At 39.8% G+C, this 22,824-nt stretch overlaps 1 protein-coding gene and 1 non-coding gene across 2 annotated transcripts in view; one reads left to right on the forward strand and one right to left on the reverse strand.

The window, feature by feature from the left end:
- The window catches only part of LOC124159281 (protein-tyrosine sulfotransferase), a 463,126-nt gene that overhangs the window by 199,910 nt on the left and 240,392 nt on the right, over positions 1 to 22,824 (reverse strand). The window lies entirely within an intron of this gene.
- Trnap-ugg lies at positions 17,555 to 17,626 on the forward strand. The gene has a single exon. It is a non-coding gene; the product is annotated as a tRNA-Pro (tRNA).

A 22,824-nucleotide genomic window follows, 5' to 3' on the forward strand; every position in this document is an offset into this window, starting at 1 on the left:
TGAGCTCTCTGCCGATGTCAACGTCCAAGCCTCTCTTTCATAGAGAAACATGTTCCATATGTAGCACCGGATGAATCCTTCCACAAGCACATACAAGATCTAATCCAATTTTAATAATAGTTACACAAAGTACTAAGATAGGTTTATAATACCAAGTTAAGACCAAGATTATAATATTTTAATGCCCATAGTATAATAGTGGAGATAGAAGCTGCGAACAATGTGTTTGGACGGGAAGCCATTTTAGTACTCAGCTACACCACCGTTCTCAAACCCTTAGGCACCTCAGGGTCGAGCGAGAATGAAGAAAAAAATAAAGACGGCGGAGGCTCGGGGGCAAATGGTTCGGACGGAAACACTCCCTGATAGATTCTGTGCACGGTGACCGGAGGGGATAAGGATAAGCCAGAAGAATGGCCAGAGAGAGAGAGAGGGAGAGAGAGGGGGGAGGGAGAAGGGCCAAAGGGAGGGAAGAGTGGGGGGAGGGGGTGGAATGTAGCGCGAAACACATGGAGGGGGAATGTGGGAAGGATGAGTTACGGGGAACACAACAGATGGGGTGGTTTGGGAACGTTGGGAAGAGCCATAGTTCGATACACACACACGCGGCGATTCGCGATGCGAATGGGATATCACTCTGCGATGCTAACCTTGGAATCTCTATCGTCTCAAGCTCAACTTTGTGTAAGTTTATTTTATCATTAACTAAACGAAATCCAGATCCAGACACTGAGGATGACGTCACATAATCGAAACTAGTCGTACCTAAAATTAAATTGAGGGAATACAACATTGTTCTTGAAAGGTTATTATGGAGAAGTTAAAAAAATGGAAAAGATAATTTCTCATCAAGCTTTCAGCCAAAGGTTCGGATAGAGCTCATCCCATACCAAGACACGGAGTATAAACCTTACGGCTTCCGGATAAGAGGCTGAATTCCTTTTTTTGGGCCACCTAACACTCCGTGGAGGAGTGATATGGTAATTTAACATGGAATTATTCTACGGTTCAAGATATTATCCATCTGATTTTAAAAGGACGATCGGCAAAGGTTCAGATAAGTAAGGATAGAGCTCATCTCTGACTAAGTCACGGCGTATAAACCTTACAGCTTCCGGATAAGAGGCCTACTTCCTTTTTCTGGGCCATATCGCATATTCCAAGGAGGAACGATATGGCAATTTATCGCGGCATTATTCCACGGTCGTAGATATTATTCATTTGATTTTGAAAGGATGATCGGTTAAAGCCATAAAATTCTTCAGATATCCCCTAACTTTCCTCCCTCACAATCCCGTTCCTTTACGCGCGACCTCGCGTTTTCCCCCGTTAAACCTAGAGGTCATTTTATCAAGTTGGCAGCCTGATGAAGTGAGCCATGATAATCGACGTTTCGCGGTAAGAATACTTCCATTTAATCGAAGAAAATATTATTATATGCATCCACCGGACAAGGAAAAAGTCGGACAGTGAAATTTCGGTAGTCATGGACCACATTCTTCGGTTATAAAGCAGGGAAAATTTTATTACTTTTCTTCGCCTCTCCTTCAACCCCTAAAGGCGATAGCTTGAAGTCAGAGGCTATGGGAGGGTATGGTATTGTAGCATACAATGTATCTGAAAAAAATATTTCGGAGAGTTCGAACCACCGCATTCGGATAGCAACCGTGATCCTCTCATTTACAACTAGGCCAATTAACTCACTGATTCCAATGGTGTTTCATTACGAGCTTTGCCAAGTCATGCAAGGGAACGAACCAGTCTTCTAGTGCCACTAAATCAAACTGAATTTTAACAAGCAGTGGCATTACTTGCTGATATATTGCGGCGGATATATATGTATTATGTTCGCTATCTCTGATCCAAAAGCTTCAGCGTTAATTGTAAGAAAATATACTTCGACGGACTGCCTAACTTACGGGAGAAAGTAAATTGACGCTCTGGAGGTGGGTTTATTATATAGCAGGAGCTGCACAATTTATGTGGTATTAAACAGTGCATATATCCCGCATACATTTCCCTTTAATGATGTTGTTATAAAAATATTGCGGGAGGTGATAATGTTGTTCATTTTCCCTCCAACTGGCACAATAGAAAATACCGAAACTCAATTTCCAAATTGCGGCGAAAGTGGCGCCGCTTCATTCGTTGCAATACTTTTGAATCCGACGGTACAAGGATATATATATATAAGGATAACAGACAAGGATGGCTAATATAAAGCAAATATCCTTCTAACATAAAGCAGTTCTCCTTCTTGAACAGGACCATGCGGGGCTGGAACGACGTACCACAAAAATATTTGAGCTCTTTCCGAATTTACGTATTTTTAAAAATCGGTTAAAGAAGTAGGCTTCAAGTGTTTCTTCTAATATTTTCAATTGTTTTCATTGTATGTTCATGTCACCACCAGGCCAATGGCCTACTTGTAACAATTTAATAATAATAATATTCAATTTTTTTTCTCCAGTAAAAAACTTTCTGCACTAATTTCACAAAGAGAAATTTTTCTCTTCAGCGTGGTGGGGAATTGTAAAAACTATTCCAAGGATAATAGAGATAATTAAAGAAACAGCGTGGTTTGAAACATCCAAAACTCCCATTGATGGCACCATACCCTAGAGAATTTCTAAATCCTCTACAGTGTTAAAATTACAAGGCTTTAATCTGTATTATCCACGGTTGAGAGTTACCTTCCGAATGAGCCTCATATGCTGAAATATTGATTGCTATTGAATGTGATTGATTCATATTCATTGAAAAATATCACTATAAGCATGCATTTTGAAGCATACTCCGCCATGATACGTGTTAAAGAATTTACTGTGAAGTGAGATGAGAAGAATGATTTTTCAGCTTTTAAAATATTGCTTAGAAGAAATACAAACCGATCTTCTCATGCAATGAATCACAAGTCAGAAATCAAGCAATTGTTTACAGATGTTCGCTCAGACGGCGTACTACAGATTTTTTCACAGTGTCCTCATTGAAGGAAATTCGAGAGGAATTGACTTAATTGAGAAGTAGGCTAATAAAAGAGAATATAACTTAGAATGAAGAAGTAAAATTTACAAATCTGTTGGCGTTGATTCGGACATATCATCCAATGAAATATGAATTTAACACTACGATAAACCCTGAGATATTTCATGTACATTGACTTCCACCAAAACTTATAGTTTTATTGTTCCGAAATTGTAATTTCCATAATCTGAAGAACAAGACGGTTTCTTGCACGTAGAGGAATTTTATTATGGAGTTTTGAAGCAGAACATAAAAAAAATCCATGAACGGAACAAGACGTAATCATTCAAAAATATGACAAATAGTTCTTGCGTATACATGGCGAGAATTATCGTCATTTTTTTCCAAGCGCTCCGGACGGATGACGATGATTATCGTCATTTGGCTGCGTCACCTTAAACAATTTTAAAGTACACTTTAGGCATTTGGTCGTAAATTTCTAGTTGTTTATCGTCACTTCTTATGAACTGACGTATTGTAATGTTGGATTAGATACATTTATAATTCAAACATTAGCTTTTTAATCATGTTTAAACGGAAGGCCAATCGCCCAAATTGGCACAAACCGTAAATCTCAACACATCTACCCAGGTACGTCGTTCCTCTGCAATTAAATAAACCGGTGCGTAACTTGTAAAAACTAGCACATGTTATCAATAATAATAAATTTTAATACTCCTAAAATATTCTAAAATAGCACACAAAAATCAGGTTGTAGCTTTAGGTTACCCCAGAGGCTTTATTTAGACTCTGGGGTATTGAAAAAAAGGGATATTGAAAGGGATATATTAGGGATATTGAAAAAAAAGGATTTTGAAACACAATCATTTTGTACCTTGAAAATGATGTAGTAACATCGAAACCTAGGTCGGGAGTAAAGGTTTATAATCGTGGAAAATTGCAATTGTTAATTTCAATAAGGAACAATTCTACACTATAACGCTAAATTCTTCTGATCTCCATTTTGTTGGTGGAATTACTTTCAGAAAACAATCTCAACACTTTGTGAATTTGAATAACAAAAAATATTCTAGATACGCAAGAAATATGACCAACACAAAGTAGTGATATCGAAGCTATTATACGGTAAATAAAAATAAAACACTAAAAAGAAACATAGATACGAAACCGGATTAAGTGCTTTTTATTTGCAGTAATAGGGAGTGCGAGGAAGGAAGTGTATGATAGATATAAAGCGGGTGGATCGTCTGGCTACACCCATAGGAATAGAGAGAAAGGACTGGACAATGGAAGTGAGAGGAGCAATGGATGGGGGTTGGGGAGGAGGCCGTGAGATACGCGAAAGGAGGGTGGGGGAGGAAGGGAAAGGTAATATCGGAAAAGGAGAATGAAAGGACGAAAGAGAGAGTTGAGTGCGGGGAGGTGTAAGGAGGCACCGTGTTGCCAAACTTAATTTTCCCAGGGCCACAACAAATTCCTCACCCCCTACGGGAAATCCCCTAAGGTGGTCCCTTACCCAAACTTGGTGGATTATGAAAAAAAATCACAATGAATTGCAGGCGTTGCATATGAATGCTCTGGAAAAATCGGGAGGGTTGAATTCCGACGAAGAAAAATTAATCGAAATCCGCCTTCGCGAGGTTGGTGAGCGGAGGAAGGAAGCTGCTGGCTGGAGGTAATTAAGGAGGAAGGGGGGGGGGGGGGGGAAGATTAAGAGGGAGGAGCAGGTGATGACGGACGGAGAAATGGGATGCCGGAGATCGCTTCAGGGCGGTAATATTTTGGGCAGCAGGAGAAGATGGGAGGATGAAAGGAATATGCGTTCTCGACGCCATGACGACGGGCAGACCCATCTATAGCCATACAATACCCTGTAATCCACCTCAAGGTTGTTCGACAGGGTGTACCCAAAATGGATCGTGCTGAAATTTGCATCCCTTGACCACCAGGACGCGTGCTTATAAGTGGAAGGATTTTCCCTCGCCAAGCATGCACTATCCAACATTCTGTAACGAAGAGGCTATCTATCTCTACATTAGTAAATTATGAGCCTAAGAACGAGCAATCAATAAGGTCATGAATATTAACACTTTACTTGGCTACTGTAAGCATTACCAGGTAAAAATTGATCGGAAAACCAGCTTAAGCTTGACCAGGTTTTAAAATGAGACTTATTAAGTTGCGATATTTTATCTTACTTAATTACGGGTATTTCGTAAAGCCACTTTGGTTCCATCATTGCTGTTCAATCATTTCACACATGGTGAACATACACGGCTTAGTGAAACAGTATCAAAACTCACTCGATGATTAAATCCGAAGGTAAGTTTGGATATGTAAGGGTGGAGCTCCCCCTAGACCAACCCATAAGCGTGTGAATATCACATATTCAGGGTAGAGTGACCAGTTCCTTTTCCTTTGTCACCTCGCCCTTCAGGGATGATGTTTGGGGAGTTCTAAAGCTTTACCCGGGATTTCAATCTGGAACCTTTCGGATAGAAGCCTGGCGCTCTGCCCCCTAAGAACTAGGCAGTGCGATAGAATGCAAGAAATACCTTTGCGTTCGCTAGATACAACTTAACCCAAACCGAACCCTAAATTTGAATCCCGGAGTACTGAGTCCGTACACGCTGGAAGATTTAAAAAATTAAATTCCCTTAACACTAGTCACCAAACGCCTTTTATTGAGCCCATACGTACTCCTCTACAGCTGTGCACTTTAAGAAAGCGACATATTGTATCTGTTTTCGGTGAGAATGAATGAAAGCGTTCAATGGAACGTTTCGCACGCACACAAGGTCATCCGAAGTTTCTCCTCGCCAACCTCTCCTCTCCGTAACTATGCGGAAAACTCTCAGGGAAGCCAAGCGGAAGGAAATCCATCGCTGACATAACCAATGGGCCAAACGCCTTACTGCCCCTGAACCTTTCCCAGAGCGGCCGAGATTTGAGAACAATACGGTATCGGGAGGAAGCTTATTTTCCACAACAGGGCGGAAGCGGCGCCGCTCGGTGCGCTGGGATAATTTATAATCCCGTAGTACACACAGGGGTGGTGTGCCTCAAACAAATGGGTTGCGGAGCAGGGGACGGGTTCGAATCAGAAGATGGACGGGAAGGCTTACATCCATACCAAAAAAAAAAGGTGCGCCTCAGGAGAATTGTTTATGGGAGATTTTAGGCTGGGAAGAGAAGTATATTTCACCATTAATGCTGGATTCGTAAAAATTATTTATTACTAGAAACCTTACGCTTGATAATTCATCTTCATCGCCTTGAAATTATTGAAATAACACTAATCACAATTATTGATAAAGAAATATCGTGCTACCCACTAATTTTATTTAAAAGCTCACAACACGTGCTTCTATTGCATCACCAGATCTGATGGTGCTTTCAAGGCGATCGAAAAACGTGTTTTGATCAGCTAAATAAAATTGGTGGGCAGTACGATATCTTTGGATACCTTCGATAAGCTGTTCCGCGATATCTCTCCGGAAAAGTTAAATAATCTAAATTATATTTTTATCGATATCTAATGCATATCAAACGTAAAAAAATCAACATTTTTACGAATAAATGCGAAACACAGTACCACTTTGCTAATTTCAAGACTACATCACAAGACCGATGTATAACTTGCTAAGATACTGTTGGCCAAGTTCTAACGTATCTGCGTCAAAAATATATTCAAACAGCTGATTAAGAATGATAATTGAAAGCATTTACGTACCGCTGAAGGCAACAAAGACATAGCCGAAACACTGGAATACGATTGAGAACAAAGTAACAATGGAAATAACTTGACTTGGTAAAAGTTTTCTGCCTTGTGTACAGATACGACGGAATTCTACAAAGGCCAAAATTCCCCCAATCCTGGTCGTGTGGCTCACCGCATATTCACGATTTTTATGACCCTGAAGGGCAACAGGGAAATTAATTGGCCCTGAAATCTATATGGATAGTTCACGAGTTTTATTTGCAATCACAACGCCTTAAGTACGCAATCTCCATTCAGAAACTTTCATCAATGCTTGTTGCATGAATCTGACAAATGAATTTGGTGTAATACGGGATCTATTCCTGAAAATCAACAATGACACGTCCTCCGAGAAGCCGACAGCCATGACGGATTGGACCTGGCCTAAGATCCAAAGAGCCTTTACTAAGGAAATACGTTGACAGACCAACGAATCAATTTTATAGTTGCAAGTCCTCTCATTGCAAGTCCCAATATCTAAAATCACAATAAATCAATTCAAAGCTATTCGAGTTCTTCACCGGATCTTTTCTTGACCAATTTATCCTTCACTGGTGACGTTTCAATGATCGAGTAGTTCATACGGTTAACTTTTGTGAACATTGTAGTCCTGAGAATCAACCAACGACACGTTCGCAGTAAGGAATAAACTGACCAGTAGGAGAACTGGAACGGTCATTACTGACGTCATACGTCAAGGGAACAACAGACCTTAATTCAATCAAGTGTAGTCCGTCTATAGACTGTCGCAATAACTTGCACCCCTGAGTATGGCATTACAAAGCCCCCAAAACTTAAGTACCTTCCAGGGACTGATATCGCCTTCCAGGGACTGATATCGCCTTCCTTCTGCTCACCCCTGATGCGGGGAGGCCGGGGGAAAAAAACCGGGATGGCCGCTCGGATCCGGTCCTAGTGCCTCGGTGTAATTACGATAAATGTCGCTCACGCACGTGAGGGCATCTCAGTTAATGTACACGACGGCGGTGAGATTCACAAATGCGCGCCGTCGCGACAATCATCAAGAAGCCACCACATTCACGCCGGAACACGACACGTTTCCCAGCAACCGCGTCAGGAAGTTAATCGCGATTTGTGTCATGACTGATATTCACCTGTTCCCAAATATGGCGATGCGTGCATAAGAATGTATGGAAGGAACGTTTTTGGACAGAATTCGGTCGTGCGGATGAAAATCGATGCTGTGTTAGGAGAAAAAAATTCTTCCTCGCTACTTTCCAACAATATAACATGCATATCACGTGGCGATGAATACGCAACACAGATCCCACTTTGCGTAAGGGGATTAGTTTATGCGGAGAAAGGAAAAATAAGGGATGATTCGGGCGGGGTGTTTTCCTCCAGCTAAGAGGGAAACCGAAAGGCGAAAAAGATGCTACGAAATGGTCGCGAAATATAATACGTCGTCTAAAATTTCGTATCCTCACGCATTTGATGCATGATATATAATTTTTAAATTATCATTTCTCATAACATTCACACATGCATTTTAAAAACTATGAAAATACAGGTTTACTATAAAGCAATAGGGCGAGGAAGAACGATAAGGATAATAGTACTACACAATGCCTCAAAAGTAAGTTATAGTAAAAAATAAATAAAAGGATACTTAAAATATGAAACATGCTCATCTTCTTAAAACTTTTTGATTAAAAATAACCTAGAATAAAAAGAATGAAATACCACAAATCTATACGTAAAATAAAAACTTTATTGATTATTGTGGCTAAAAACACCTTTTATTGTCCGTTGTACGATGATATTATAGGGATTGATAATAAAAAATGGAAATTTTGGTGTTCACTTAATATAAATCGACATTATCATGGATAAATTACTCTATAGGTTTCTCTCGAAAGAAGTTAATCTGATGAAGAAGTAACTGTAATAAAGATACCAAACTCAATTCTTTATTTAAAAATAATTTCTGCAGGGTAGCAGTTCCAAATACAGGACGAAATCGGAACAAAACTATGATTGCACTAAACATTTTTTTTTCAAAATCCAAAGAAAATCCAAGTGAATACAGAATCACAGGCACAACGTTCATGAAATGATTAAGTCACTGAATATGAGTTATTAACTATTATTATGCGTCCGAATACTTAGCAAGAGATAATGAGAGGACATCTTTAATCTAGGTATCATGCCATGTTATGACATCCCTTTCAAGCAGGAAAAATTGCCATTAGACTTATGTTAGCCACGCGCAAAAATTAACACCCGAAAAAATTAAAAAAACGCAATATTCCATAGCCATTGCGAGCTAGCGAAACTGAAATAAGCGGGCTAAAATTCAAAAGTGCTAAGGAGAAAAATAACCCCGGAAATTAATTATAAAATGCCTCGAGTTCCACGGCATGTCTCGACGATAAACCCCCCGAAAAGAATGAGGCCGTAAAAGCGACGAAAAAAATATCGAAACGTTGCAATGGAAGCGCAGAAATAGCATCTATGTCAGAGGAAGAGGGTACGAAAATTTTTAAGAAGCTGGGCGTAGGGTCGTAGGAAGAGGTTATATGGCAGTCTGAGGTTATAGGACACCGTTAAATGGGACCGCTGAATTTCCAGGTGAAATACGGCAAGAACACACCAACACGAAATCGCAAGAAGGCACACTGAGGCCAGAAATCACACGAACAACACGACGTAGCACGGCAACATATAAACTTGTCTTTCTTTTTCCACCCTCTTATCTCTATGCTCATACATTACGAAAACAATTAAACAAAACGCTTATTTTCCTCGTAAATTTCTCTCGTCATTTCCGCCACATTCCCATTCAATGCGCCAAAGGATAAAGCCACCAACAAACAAAAACATTTTTTCCAGAACTTTCCGCGTGGATGAAATCTTTGTGATTAAAAAAAAATTACATTAGAGAAATTCTTGGCGGTTTATGGTGACTACCGCTTATCTCACGCAAAAAAATACATAAGCACAACCGGTAGGGACAAAAGGAAAAAGTACAATGTATTTCCATGAAAATTTATACATTATTGAAGGAAAGAAATATCCGAACGCAATCTTTAAACGCGCTCTTTTCGTGACCTAGCGTAAGGGGACAAATCTAGACTCTATACTACAATACCCATTTTCCAGAATAACGGGATGGAGGGTGAGAGATGGCATAGAACACCACGGTTTTTATCTTTCTATCCATAAAGTTCTGACAACCATTAGGTTATCTGTGCGATTACCGACGATTTCAAATACGTTGGCATATTTTGTTAGGAATATGAAATTATTTATCTATTGATTTAATTTGCAATACTATATTTACTGGTCGAAATTAATTTATTTACACATTCTCAGCAAATTAAAGGCAAGATTACACTGCGCTGAACTCAGTAAGGTGTAAATCAAGGTACGCAAAGCATACAAATGCGTTGCAACTTCAAGAACTTAGTGCAATTAGAAAAAAGAGAGTAAATAGTAAATAATGACGCACAAATGATTATCGAAGATCGAGTAAAATTATAAACAGTATTCAAACACCGAGTAAGATAAATAAAGAAGCGAGTGACATGCAATAACACCTATTAACTGATACACGTACATCTACATACATACTGCGAGCCACCTCTAAGGTAAAGGGCAGTGGGTGATCAATCACCAGCATGGAACATGCAAGAGGATTCCAACATGCACACCATACGGTTTCAAAAATATTACGCATACAAACAGATTATACTTCCCAATTCGACGACAAAGGCAAAGAAATTGCTCCTTATTAAAAAAAACCTATTCCGATTTGGCTTTTGACAGCTTAAAATTGCCGCTTTCAAATGCGAAAGAAAAATATTTGGAAACCCCGACCTAAAATCCTCCCTTCGCGTTGTTCTTGATGACAAAACTTCATGGGTAATCACAGGTGGTCCATGGCAAGAAAACAACTCCCCCAATCTACACCATGATTTCATGAAATACACACTCGGATCACTGCGGGATGAACTCTACCCTCAGCCATCACGTTGAAACACTGATTGAGTGATTTATCGGTATAAATTTTTACGCACAGCACATCTCCAGCAGCCATAACTCACTGATCACCATCCAAGCTCGCTGACCCCAGCTCCCTCCACGCCGGAAATGCTTTCCCATGCACCTGGCCTGCCTCCTAATCTCCCCCAACACATTCCATTCCTCCCGTCATGCACCTCCACGATTGACTTCCCTATCCAATCATTGCTCACATTCTATCCTTCGCCGAACAAACGTCTCCAGCGCATAAAGTCAACTTTTTTTCCGGTGAGATATCGTGGAACAGCATATGGAATGATACACAGCGAAAAGATAATGCCCACTTATTTCATTTAACAGCTCACAACACGAGTTCGGATAGCGTTGCAATTATCATCAGGTACTGATAAATTTCTATTCCAGACAGATATATACAGACTGTCCCGTTAATCGTGTGTCATTTTCAAACTCTCATTTCAGTAACTTCCCCTCGAGCAATATTCATGAAAATTGAAATGCTTATGTGGTAAGGTCCTATGTTTTGTTGAGTGTAAGCATAATTTTACAATTTGGACCTAAAAAGTAGGTCCAAACCAAAATTTTGAATTTACCTTATGGTTTTTCAATGTTAAAAAATTAGAGATAAAAATAGTCTGAATTTCATTGACAACGATGTGCATTCTTAGGTTTTCGGACACGGGAAAATCGAAAATAACAATTTTAATTACGATAGTTCAACCTTTGACCTGGTAAGGTTACAGTCAAGGTAATAGGGGTTTAAGGATCATGTTTAGAATCTAAACTTTTGGATATACATACAACTATCTGGAATAGGAATTTTTTAGTACCTAATGATGATTTCAAGGCAATCGGCACACGTGTTGGGAGCTTCTAAATAATATTAGAGGGCAGCACGACATCTTAGTTTATTATTCCAACACATACGGTGCATTCATATTATAGTCTGAGCTAAATTTGGAAAAAAGGCCTCCATTATAAGTCGAGAGACATTTTGTATAACATTTGGGCATCCACCCTTCCGTTAGTAACACCCCTACCTTCAGAGTTCATAAACGGAAAATTTAGATGAAATTTGTACCACTATTAGGAATAATCACTTACTTTTAAGGATGACTGTATGATATACGTTTATTTCAATGAATTGAGGATAAAACAATTATGAATCACGATTTCTCTTATGCTCAATGCATGCATATAATTCGATACTCATTTGAAAGAAAATAAATTCCCCAAAACCAGACTCTTCTTGGGGAATTTATTTTCCTTCAACTGCTAAACGGGTGTAGATCGTTCAATCACCTATATTAAATGTTTTATAAATTAGAAAAATATTTTTTTTCATTGAACCAAAACTGCATTTTAACATTTAGTAAAAAGTCTGCACAAAAAGATTCAATAAAAAAACATGAAAACAACAAGAACAAATTATCTGATATTCCTTGATTTAAAATATCTATTGTGAAAGAAACAACAGAAATATCAATGTCAATTGCCTATGCTGACGCTTTAATCTTAACGGCCGAAGTCACAACAATTTAGCCTTATCATTGGTGTTACAATAAATTAATAAAGTTGGTTTTCCTAGGTAATCACGCCGTAATAGCCAATAATTGACTTGATGAAAGTTTTCAAGCGCACGTGATAAAATTCAACCTGCTAAAGCCTGAAAATATTATTTTGGTGCAAAATATTTACTCTAAATAAACCTCCAGGGGTGTTTCTTGGTTTTCTGGCTAATACTGAGTTACTTCGGCTGCTGTCATAAACACGATTCTAAGGAAAAATTAACCGAGCCGCCCAGCAAAGGAATTTTTTCCCATTAAGTTCTGAAAAAGACGACCGCATCTTTTTTTCCCCAGTTTCCACGGCAGGTAGACTCCGCGTATTTAACGCAAGGAATGTGCCGACGACGCCGGGTTAATTAAAGCCAGGCTAATCACACGGACCTAAAATTACACGTCGCCTTAGCAGCGTCTCGGAGAACAGCTCTCAACTTTCGGGAGGGCTAAAACATTCGCCTCCGTGGGGGGCCCCTTATCTCAGGAGCGGCACGAAGGATCATTTCATACCCAGGCTATAGGGGAGAAGACCACCGAGCACATCCCGCTGCTACGTAGATGACCGCTGAGCTCCCGGAGATTGCGTGGCTCCCAGCAGCGAAGGCTTGGAAGGGAGGTGCTGGAAACTAGATTAGGGAGTAATAATATGGCGGGGAAGAGGATGTCGGGCGCAAGACTGGTGTGCGTGAGAGTGGTAGAACACGGATAAGGAATGAGTGCTATCGAAAGGCGTAAGGCGGGATTGAATTCCCGCGATCCCGATATCTCGGAACCTGGGGTCTCGGGATAAATGTCTATACCGAAATACCGTAACTGCGAGGATACAATTTCACAGATTCTGGTACAACTTTTCCGGCGATTAAATAATGTTATAAGTTGTAAAATTTTAGGCTTTCCCGGCGTATAGATTGATGAAATTTTTTTCGGGATTCCCACCGGGTGTGGTATTGGGATAATTCTCCCAAGAACCCAAATAACAATATTTGGATTCTTGAGAGAAAAAATATTAAATAATATTTGGGGAGTATTAACCCCATACCACACCCGGTGGGAATCCCGAGAAATTTTTCATCAATGTTATAAGTTGTGCGAGTTTAATGCTAATTGGATTTTTATTCACCAGTAGTCACTAAGGTATGCGATTCAGTATATAATACGCCATTAATATTAGATAATTGCGTCACTCAGGTTAAATATTGGTCCACACATGAAAACCTAATCGTGAGAAGTCAAGAGAAGGATGTTCCGGACTACAAAGGACTCACGCCTCATGAGCTGCGCTCTACATGTGCAACCCCAAACACTATGCGAAAACTAGTTTCGTGGATGGGATTCTCAGGTGACGTGGACGCTCCGGGTTGATCTCGGGACCAACTTCTCCAATGGTAAACCGTAATTAAGGGCATATTTGTTTACGTATTTGAAGGGGGCGTAGTGGCCTCGTTGGTGCAGCGCTTGCCATCATAAAAGCCTCCAATTGAAACCTCTAAGGTAGCTCAGAGAAAGTAACAACCCTGAATGTGTGAAATTCACTTGCATGTTCAACCTTATTTCAAGGTGAGATCTACCTTCACATATTCAAACCAACCTAGGTTCACTGATTGATTGAGTGATATACCTGGTAACACGATACATTATCACGTACGAGTTCATGTCAAACTTCATGAGCGCGTGAAATGAACACGACAACACACCGTTTAACTAACCAACTTGTGCGAACGCATGAATAGAACCTGTTATAATTTGGTTGTTGCTGTCGGACATGTTCCGCTCCGGTACACCAAAATAATTCGTGCATTCACACATTAACTCGTACGTGTTAATTTAACATGTAATCAGGCTTTCAGAAGCTATAAATAATGAAAAAAGTGAAGAAAAAATTGAATGGCTATACAAAAGTACAATAAATATAAATGGGGCCTGGGAATGGCAGTGAAAGCCTTATGCAGATTTAATTCAAGAACTAGGATGGCTTTCGAATATAATAAATGGTTCTTTCACACTAAAACCTATAAACGTGAGAATAAACTTGCTATGGGGTAAACTTATGCGAAGTTTTCTTCCCATTATAGACGTCTACACCATAAAATTATAGTTCTAAAATATTTTGATCTTTCTAATTAATATATATCACGCATATGTTTTCAAATTTACTTGAAATGCCCACTTTGGTTCTTATATTGCGGGACTGAGAATCATATTCCCGTCCATACGGTATTAAAAGATTCTCAGGGAATAACCAAAAGGTAGGGGCAGCCAAGGGAAAGCCAGAGCATCCAAAATATGGGAGAGGGAGAGAAGAGAACACGTTATACCCAGGACTTCACTGATAAGACGACCACAGCGGCGAGGCGGAACACAACCTTGATATTCCTCTCGTTAAAAGGATTCCATTCGGGAGGGTTCGGGAAAAAATCTTTAAAAAAAGGTCCAACAGCACTACAGGCCCAAAAACAAGCAGTGAATATAGATAAAAATCAACTCTTTCCCCAGAAGTTAATTATTCAAAACACCTCTTGACGAAGGATTCGATTAAGGCACGAATATTACAAAAGAGGATCCTCAAGTCGGCCTCTAAATGCGTTGTCACCTTCCGCGCATTTACAGACGTCATCACGTCACAGCGGACGGATAAATTGATCCGAGATCACGGGGAAATAAGGAGTAATTGGGGTTGTCAACCGAAATTTACACTCATGAGGATATGATTTACTAAATTCGTTACTCTTCAATGCTATTACTTGCATTTTCAAACAAAATACTGCACAGTACTGGAAAAAAAGTGGATCGCATTGAACTCATCACCGCGCTGCGGACATTTTTGAAAGCCGATTAAAATGCGTCCAGAGTGTTAACAGAAATCAACTTTCTGTGGGATGGAATTGGGCTTCCTCTATACAATTCCCTTGGATTAAGGGAAAAATTAGACGCCATTATTCAGGTATACGCATCGTGATAAGTTCGGATCCGAGTCGGAGGACTACTTCGGTATCTGGGTCATGCAGCATTATTTTACCTAGCCCGATTTTGCGAAAATTGATAACATTATTTCCCCAATGGAAATAATTAATGAAAGAGAATTAAATTAATTTTGGCATAGCACAGTGATAACGAAATATAATTGAAGTTAAGCCACATAATATTCGTAAACCCCAAGAATTCAGCAAAATATATTGCGCACGTGCTATTATCACCCAATACTAACATGCCACCCATATAAAGTGATTTTAAAAATTCAAGTTCCCGGTATTCCACTGACACGCAACGAATTTAAGTGTTTCAAAACCGCAATACAGAGTTCTCAAAATGTCAACTCCTCGCTACAATTTTACATAATAATTACTAATTCTTCATATTGGAAATAATTAATGCATTTATGCATCAAAATTGAACAAGACCCACGACAGTTAAACCAAAGCGACAAACTGATACATCACTGACATTCAAGAGGCCAATCAATATTTTACTGATCGAAACAACAATAAGCCACTGGGTGTACGAGATTACTGACAGCTTTTTTCCCTCCAAACAGATTACGTTAAAAGATAAATATAAGATAAGATAAGGGACGAGTACCTTACTTTAAGCAATCTGTAAAGTATTCATCGACCGCAGCATAGACACTGATTTGAGTTCGCAACAGCGAGTGGAACATAAAATCATTACCGTGTACGCCACAATCCACTTAATTTGCTGGTGCACGAAATGTATGCCATAAGAAATACCGAAAACCGTGTAAGCACAGATGACGCCAAATGTTTGTGGGTACAAGACCCGATACGATGCACGCTGGCCAAAACACGTGTTGCACGGCGAGAGTCATCGCCCCAGCGAAATACCACTCAAACCCACTCCCTACCTCACCTCCCTCCCACCAATCTCATGCATTCCCTCTCCAGGTGACGGTGCCTATTTCCTATCTCTAATGCACAGATGGGAGCACTCTGTGTAATGCTCAAGAGTTCGGCGTGAGCGACCGTGGATCAGTAATATTTGCCTATGGTAGCGATCCCAGGGACGCGGGCAGGGTATTAGGGATAGACTAGGTAGACTAGCAGTAGGGATATTATAAATTGGTATCATTACCCCTTAACTAATTTTTCATCAAAAATTATGATATTTTTTGTTTTTATTGGAAAAACAGCGGTGCAGTATTTTTTTAAGGCTCTGGTATCACTTTTATCGTAAAAAGATTTAAAATACAACATATCATCTCTAAAGGAATCAATTCCTGTTTATTTCAATAAAAATATACTTCATGGATGAAAACCACTCCGCAAAAAACCGCTCCGATGAAAACCTCCTCGCAAACAGGAATACTTTATCTATTGATTACAATTTTTATTGACACTACGGAAAAAAATTGCCTTATAAGTAAGAAAAACTCGGATATTTGGTGCATTTACCTTAATTAATACCTACACTATTAATATTTATTCATTTATAAACGCTGACAGAAGCAAATCCGCAGTGATGGAAGGATACAGCCGATGTTAAGACGTTCGAGAGTAAGAAATAGGGAGACAGTTCCCATTTGGAACGGCTTGCTAAAAGCCCATCGGATGAAAGGCCGACCGGGCACTCAACCATGACGCCTAGTCAATAGAATTTTTCTAACGCATGTTCACGTTACAACTGCCATCGTTCACTCTTTCGCGATTAGCAACATGGAGGCATAATATGACAGAAAAATACGCTAGTCAGGGCGATCTCTCTTAACAATTATTACAGCAGCGAGGAGAAGATACTGTTTCTAAACAAGACGAAAATTTTATTTACCGCTAACGAAATTTAATCACTTATGATTATTCTTCTACATTCTCATGAACATATATTTTGTAATGAATGGAAAAATTAATTCTTGAATTATTCAGGTTCTGGAATCCTTTTAAGTAATTTCACAATCGCAATCCCATTCATCCGAGAATATCGCATTTCTTGAGATTTTCGATTTTTTCATATTATCCAATCTAAAATTGTAACTTAAAATTTTAATAGATGCGTCTTAAACATACATAAAAAATTGATCTTTCGCATGGAACTGATTGCCTTTCGAAAAAAAGAAAACAATCAAAAGACTGAAGAAGGAGTAGATTTCCCAGTGTAAGTGAATGTTGGTTGCTTACGTGAAGCGCGTGACTGTGTGTCACCACCGACAAACCAGGAAGACTCGTCGTTTGTGAAAGCGACTTCTGAAGACTCGAAAAGAAGAGTTTCATACGAAAAATCCACAATCACTCGCAACGGCCCGTTGGTCTAGGGGTATGATTCTCGCTTTGGGTGCGAGAGGTCCCGGGTTCAAATCCCGGACGGGCCCATTTTTTTCTACCTATTTTCATGCATGCAGTTTACACAAGAAGTTATGCCCACGGTATAGTTTTCCGAAAAACCGAATTTGTGCTCTTAGTATACTCTACAAAAAGCGAAAAGACAATGATCTTGAATCAGTAGTTTTAAAATCACATTAATAAATTTTATACACATTTAAGCCATACATGAAGCATTATCTATTCGCTAAACAAATAAGGTACCCAGAGAAGCTTAAGAAATCAATGACACTGGAAGGAATAACGATGAGCCAAGAATATTGAGGCGTAAATAAATTACGTACATGATCTAACACTCATAATAGGATGAAAAGTGCCTGCAAAACTTTCGGAGGGGCCGTAAAACTGCCGCCTTCGTCACACATCTTTTGGTATTTATCCACCACCCGCAAATTAGATTTGTGTGACCCTAATATCTATTTCAAATAAAAAGTAATGGATATTTGGACGATTGCATCAAGAAATAGCACACGGTTTGTCCGCAGCGCACCATACGGAGCCCCAATAATCGATATTTTTAGCAAACATCAGCTTCATCGTCAACCGCTATTTTCATTCCTATACAATACCCTACATTTTAGAAACGATTACACAAATTAGAAATAAATAGCCACACTCTTTTTCCAAGTAAATACCACTGGAACAAGGACCTTGTCTTCCAATAATTACAGTATTTTCCTGCGACGTTAATTTATTTTGGTGGCACATTATAGGACAAGCCTAGAAGTATTCTATGATTTATCGTACCTACAGTGTCTAAAATGAAAAGCTTGAAACTTCGCCTAGGAAAATATTTAATTAGATCCTATCAGCAAAGCGCGCTAGGTAATTCCCTCGCACTTGGGCAGGGTCGCGTTGCAATAATAGAGGTAACAAGCTGGAAATTTTTATATAATCGTCATTATCCTTGCTGGAGGGTTTAAGGGAAACTTATCTCCATGTTTGGAGTGGGACTAGTAACACACCCAGTTATATTAAGACTTATAAGTACAAGTAGTCGACCTCCAATTAATATTTCATTTAGAAATGTTTGAAATTCGATTACTGCTGACTTAAATCAGTGATTCCATAACTTCTATGAAAAATAGTTTCCCATGATAGAGTATCAAAATACCTGGTACATGTCTGGCAACATAGCTCCAAGGACGGATTAGTTCCCAGCATCCAAGTTTCGGCAGCGGATATCTTAAATTGTACTCGCTAGAATGCTCGAACTTTGGAAAGGTAAAGCATTGCGTTGTTAAATATTTAGCCCAATTATTTAGTGCTTCCTAATATCCATATCGGATTCGCGACTTCACGCTCATACAACAAAAATGCACGATTTTCACGCATTATGTGAGCGCAAAGGATCTAAAGGGAGGTCCCAGATGATGCAGAAAGACGTTATAGACCCCTGTACCCCATTAAGAAATTTACACACGCCGCAAACATTATAACCACATGGGACCCACCCTTACCTATCAAAATAACATTCTGAGTTGATGACTGGGAGCTATTTTTACTGCTTAATAAGGCAAGACGATCATTTTTACCAAATTTCTGAATGATAGCAGAAATTACCCCTTTTTCCCCGGTATTAAATGCCCTCGGGAAGGAGGAAGAGGGTCTCTAAATCACTTAAAGCCATCAAAAGCTCTTCTTCAATCCCTGCTACCCTCTTGAAAGAAACCGTAAAATATAACTCCTTGTTCCTTGACAATCGAAATCATCAGCTCGGTCGTAAAACCCACACAGACTAATATTTCACCCGGAGGGAAAATGATGCGGGGCAAACGTAGAAGATATCGATCTCTGCATTTCTCCAGGGTTTTCTTCCGCGTCAGATTGTTGGTTGACAACAGTTTCGCTGGCTATCCTGCCAGCGTCTTCAGGTCGAAGGTGTCGGCTGTTGGTTTCTGCCTCGCTTATATACTGTAGGCTGGATGGGAGCTGCACTGTGATTGGCTGTCTGACTGGGTGCTTCTCTCTGGTTGGCTCTCTCTTTGACAGTGCAGCTCCCATCCAGCCTACAGTATATAAGCGAGGCAGAAACCAACAGCCGACACCTTCGACCTGAAGACGCTGGCAGGATAGCCAGCGAAACTGTTGTCAACCAACAATCTGACGCGGAAGAAAACCCTGGAGAAATGCAGAGATCAAACCATCGCCGCGGAAACCTACGCTCTAATAGAAGATATCGTTGGATCGCAGTTTTCCGTGGCGGTCTGGAATCGTGGATCTCTCCATCTTCCGGGTTTTCGCCGCGTTTGTTACCGAGGAACTTGACAGTTGAGAACGAACAGGAGGTCAACAACCAACGGGGCGAAAACCCAGAAGATGTAGACATCCATGAATGGAAGACATAGCTTCTCTTTGCTACCATCGCTTTTCTTTGCTACTCCAGGTCATTTCTAAAAGTGATTTTTACAGTCACTAACAGTCGAGAACGATAGTTTTTTTTAATTACAGAGATAAAAATATCATTATAGAGATAAAAATTGAACTTTATATCCACCAATACAAAGTAGAAACCCAAATACATTTTAGAGGATATGATTGAACCGATACAAATTAAATATTTGCGTACTAAGAGCAGCATCGGTGACGAGAAAATTGACTAATAAAAAATTATTGGATGGCTGGTATATGATAGATTTTGATATCACCAAAGAGTTCGCAAAGAATATCGCGATGCATCACATCTGGTAACACATCAAAAAGTTGAATTAATCAAAGATAAAATGAAGCAATTTCCTGACAAGCTAGCGCAATTTTTCGTCATGCTAATTAAAAGATTTTAACACAAGGCTTAACGGGCGGAGAGTCGAAAACTATCGGCCAAACATAATGAAAAACGTTTAATTAAAACGCCAGTGAGCTGGCCTCATGAAAATACTCAGCAAAATTCAGTGATTTCAAACATCAACTAACAACGGCATTTCTAATTAGGTATTGTATTATTGCTACAATCTAGCCTAGACTATGCGTCCATGTTGACTGCCATAACAGTCAACTATTACACTCGACCTCTCTTTTTCTAATACCGTGCGCTCGACTAGCTCGTGTGGACATCTCTTGTCAAGCACTGCGAAGAGTGGACGAGTCGATTGTGGACTTGATTCGAGCTACAGCGAAGTTGAAGTAGTAGACCTATGAACGATGGCTATGAATGTATTGCAAGTGGCAAATATTGATTCAACTACGCAGGCGAAGAATATGACTACAGACAGAATTTATAAAATTTATTTCTAATGAGGTACCAATTGCAAGCCAATTAGTTTTTATTTCCTGATTAATAATAATAATAATATCGTTTATTTTCGTAGGCGCTGGGGCCCATGAGAAAATATAAGTACAGCTTTCTACATTTCACATTGAGATAGATAAATAAAAGACGAAAAGTAAACAAATATATATATTGATATAAGTAGCGAGGTACCTTCCGCAAAAGAAGATAAAATGGATCGACCTCCAAAGTAATGAGGAAGTTCTAACAAGAGTGGGAAAAAAGAAGTCTTCTAATTAGGGACAAATTAGGGGGCCGCATTATGAGACATTATATCCTGATGAAGACTATCGTAGAAGGACAGGTGGAAGGGAAGAAGGGCAAGGGACGGCCCCGAATGAGTTACATAGGACAGGTTATAAAGGATGTAAAAGAGAAGAAATACGTCGCTAAGAAAAGGCTATCGGATGTGAGAGAGGAATGGAGAGCTGCGTCAAACCAATCTTAGGATTGTTCACTAATGATGATGTTGATGAGGAACTGCTTATGCCACCTAGAAAACGCACAGGTGTTGGAACTGTGGAAGATAGAATAAGGAGATAGAGGGTTTGAATGGAGCTATTACTAAGATGGGGAGCAAATCCGTGAACCGTGTTTGAAGGAAAATCTTTGGTAAGCGGGGCAGAGACAGAAAATAATAATAGGTAAATGTAAGTGGCTAGGCCCTATTGTGGATTCATTGGAGGGTAGACACGCCGGTGGAATTCGCAAATGAATGGGATAGTGTTAAGGATAGGAACCAATAGAACAGTACAGAACACATTTTGCAACACCGTCTTTTTTCAGCAAAATAGACGGAAATAAACTGATTTGACCTCTGAGTTTTGAAAAGGCTATCGGATAGAAGAGATGAAGAGAGAGCTTCGTCAACGCAATCTTATGATTGTAAACTAATAATGATGACGACGATGTACCGTCCTTGAGCTGCTGCTATATCACTCTACTTCAACAAGTATACCATGATAATGCACCTCAACTACCGAAGGCAGCATCGATATCGATACTACTAGGACCTCTCCGCTAGGAGAAGAAATATATTGGCCGCGACAACAGGAGGCTCGGCGGGGATGCGTGGGAGCCGCCGAGAGGAGGATATTGGATTCGGCGTGTGTTGGCTGCGTGTTTGGCCTTGGGGGCGCATTCGTGTCAGGAAGATCTGCAGGGGGCGAAGGCGATGAGAAGAGTGAGAGAGAGAGATAGTGGGAGAGGGAGGACGGGAGATTGGGATCGAGAGCTTCGAAATCATCAAAGTCAAAAGGGTTGGGGGAGCGAACACGTCGAAGTTCACACCGCGGGTCCTATGTACTTCCCACGTGGGAGGGGGGGTGGAGCGCAGCTGCCGGGGGGGATGGGGGGGGGGGTCATTAGGCTCCGTTTCACGACGGTTCCCTAATACCCTTCGATAGGGTTAGAAGGTCGCGGGTGGAAAGAGGACGACGGGTTGCGAGAATGTGACGATTCCATTTTCCAAGCATTTACCACTATTCTCGATTATCGGGAGAGTATCAATAAAAATGGAGGGCTTAGAAACATATTGGTATAAGTCAGAAATCAAATGATCAACTAAGACATCGTATTGCCTACAAATTTTATTTTTTCATCGTAATCACGAGTATCGATTGTTACACTATCACCATCAGGTAAGTTTTTTTTTGTAAGTTAGTACCTGATGATGATTGTGTACCAACGGAAACACAGTATTAAGCTGTAAAAATGAAATTTGTAGGCAATACGATATCTTAGTTGATTATTAGATATGTTATTCTACGACATCTCTCCGCAAAAAGTGGACTTCATTCAAAAATCAAAGTTTTGCAATAATTAAATCTTTGAGCTTGCTATTTTCTCAGGATTATCATCCTTATCTTCATCAGTATAATCACTATCCATCCATCAATAGATTAAATATTTTACACGATT

The sequence above is a fragment of the Ischnura elegans genome, chromosome 5 (genome assembly GCF_921293095.1).
Source record: "Ischnura elegans chromosome 5, ioIscEleg1.1, whole genome shotgun sequence".
Lineage (NCBI taxonomy): Eukaryota > Metazoa > Arthropoda > Insecta > Odonata > Coenagrionidae > Ischnura > Ischnura elegans.